The sequence below is a fragment of the Osmia lignaria genome, unplaced genomic scaffold, assembly GCF_051020975.1.
Source record: "Osmia lignaria lignaria isolate PbOS001 unplaced genomic scaffold, iyOsmLign1 scaffold0006, whole genome shotgun sequence".
Classification (NCBI taxonomy): Eukaryota; Metazoa; Arthropoda; class Insecta; order Hymenoptera; family Megachilidae; genus Osmia; species Osmia lignaria.
This window is the reverse complement of record NW_027478163.1, coordinates 23,497,501-23,500,000: the sequence shown is the minus strand read 5'-3', so window position 1 is coordinate 23,500,000 and position 2,500 is coordinate 23,497,501.

The window sequence follows — 2,500 nt, the reverse complement described above, 5'->3', positions numbered from 1 at the left end:
CGGTATTTAGAGGGAGGCACTTTGAAAGCAACACGCCGCTGGAACTTTGAAAAATTTCGATGCGTCGCCAAAGTTCGTACTTTTCGATAAAATCTTCGTCCTATGATACATTTCGATCAAGAACTACATTGATCGTCATGAAACTGTTTTTTTTTTTGGGAGACGTGTACGCTCCTTTTCATAAAGGAGACTATCTTATTGCGAAAGTCAAAATCGCACGCTCTCACGGCGATTTGCCCCCGTATACGCCTGGGCGTAAGCCCGTGCGTCGCCGACCTAGCGGCCTGCCGATCGGTATTTAGAGGGAGGCACTTTGAAAGCAACACGCCGCTGGAACTTTGAAAAATTTCGGGGCGAAGCAATACGCCGCTGGGACTTTGAAATATTTCGGAGCGCACCTAAAGTTCGTTATTTTGGCTAAACGGAGCGAAAATCTGCATTTATACCATCACGGACGTTAGTTCAATAGCGTTTAACGATCGATCCACGGTACAGAATGCAAAAATATGATTGTTAAAATTTTCGACTAATCGGTTCTAAGAGGCGAAGCAATACGCCGCTGGGACTTTGAAATATTTCGGAGCGCACCTAAAGTTCGTTATTTTGGCTAAACGGAGCGAAAATCTGCATTTATACCATCACGGACGTTAGTTTAATAGCGTTTAACGATCGATCCACGGTACAGAATGCAAAAATATGATTGTTAAAATTTTCGACTAATCGGTTCTAAGAGGCGAAGCAATACGCCGCTGGGACTTTGAAATATTTCGGAGCGCACCTAAAGTTCGTTATTTTGGCTAAACGGAGCGAAAATCTGCATTTATACCATCACGGACGTTAGTTTAATAGCGTTTAACGATGGATCCACGGTACAGAATGCAAAAATATGATTGTTAAAATTTTCGACTAATCGGTTCTAAGAGGCGAAGCAATACGCCGCTGGGACTTTGAAATATTTCGGAGCGCACCTAAAGTTCGTTATTTTGGCTAAACGGAGCGAAAATCTGCATTTATACCATCACGGACGTTAGTTCAATAGCGTTTAACGATCGATCCACGGTACAGAATGCAAAAATATGATTGTTAAAATTTTCGACTAATCGGTTCTAAGAGGCGAAGCAATACGCCGCTGGGACTTTGAAATATTTCGGAGCGCACCTAAAGTTCGTTATTTTGGCTAAACGGAGCGAAAATCTGCATTTATACCATCACGGACGTTAGTTCAATAGCGTTTAACGATCGATCCACGGTACAGAATGCAAAAATATGATTGTTAAAATTTTCGACTAATCGGTTCTAAGAGGCGAAGCAATACGCCGCTGGGACTTTGAAATATTTCGGAGCGCACCTAAAGTTCGTTATTTTGGCTAAACGGAGCGAAAATCTGCATTTATACCATCACGGACGTTAGTTCAATAGCGTTTAACGATCGATCCACGGTACAGAATGCAAAAATATGATTGTTAAAATTTTCGACTAATCGGTTCTAAGAGGCGAAGCAATACGCCGCTGGGACTTTGAAATATTTCGGAGCGCACCTAAAGTTCGTTATTTTGGCTAAACGGAGCGAAAATCTGCATTTATACCATCACGGACGCTAGTTTAATAGCGTTTAACGATCGATCCACGGTACAGAATGCAAAAATATGATTGTTAAAATTTTCGACTAATCGGTTCTAAGAGGCGAAGCAATACGCCGCTGGGACTTTGAAATATTTCGGAGCGCACCTAAAGTTCGTTATTTTGGCTAAACGGAGCGAAAATCTGCATTTATACCATCACGGACGTTAGTTTAATAGCGTTTAACGATGGATCCACGGTACAGAATGCAAAAATATGATTGTTAAAATTTTCGACTTATCGGTTCTGGATCACTGAAAAATCAAAAAAAATTATTAATTTTGATTAATTAAATTACATATGTAGTTTTATATTGTTATAGTCTCGTATTTGTTAATGTTTTGTCGTAAGAAAATGCAAAAATATCGTTTTAATGTTTTCGTCTCATCGGTTCTGGATCGCTGAAAAATCAAAAAAAAATATTAATTTTCATTAATTAAATTACAAATGGAGTTTTATATTGCTATAGTCGCTTATTTGTTAATGTTTTACCGTAAGAAAATGCAAAAATATCGTTTTAATATTTTCATCTCATCGGTTCTGGGCGGTTTTAAAATTTTTTAAAATATTAATTAAACCCATGATTTACATGAGAATGTGAATTTATTATGTCCTGCATGTTAATTTATTAATTTTCATGTATAGAACGTTATAAAATGAAAGGATATGTTCGACGATATTTTCAGTCTAAGTTTTACCGTGCCGGCGGGATGGTACGCTCTCACGGCGGTTTGCACAGGCATACGCCTGGGCGTAAGCCCATGCGTCGCCGACCTAGCGGCCGGCCGTTCGGTATTTATAGGAAGGCACTTTCGGTTCGCTCGGACCGGTCGGGAGTAGCGTCGAGCGTGTGGCTCTTTTATGACTTCGGTTGAAAAGC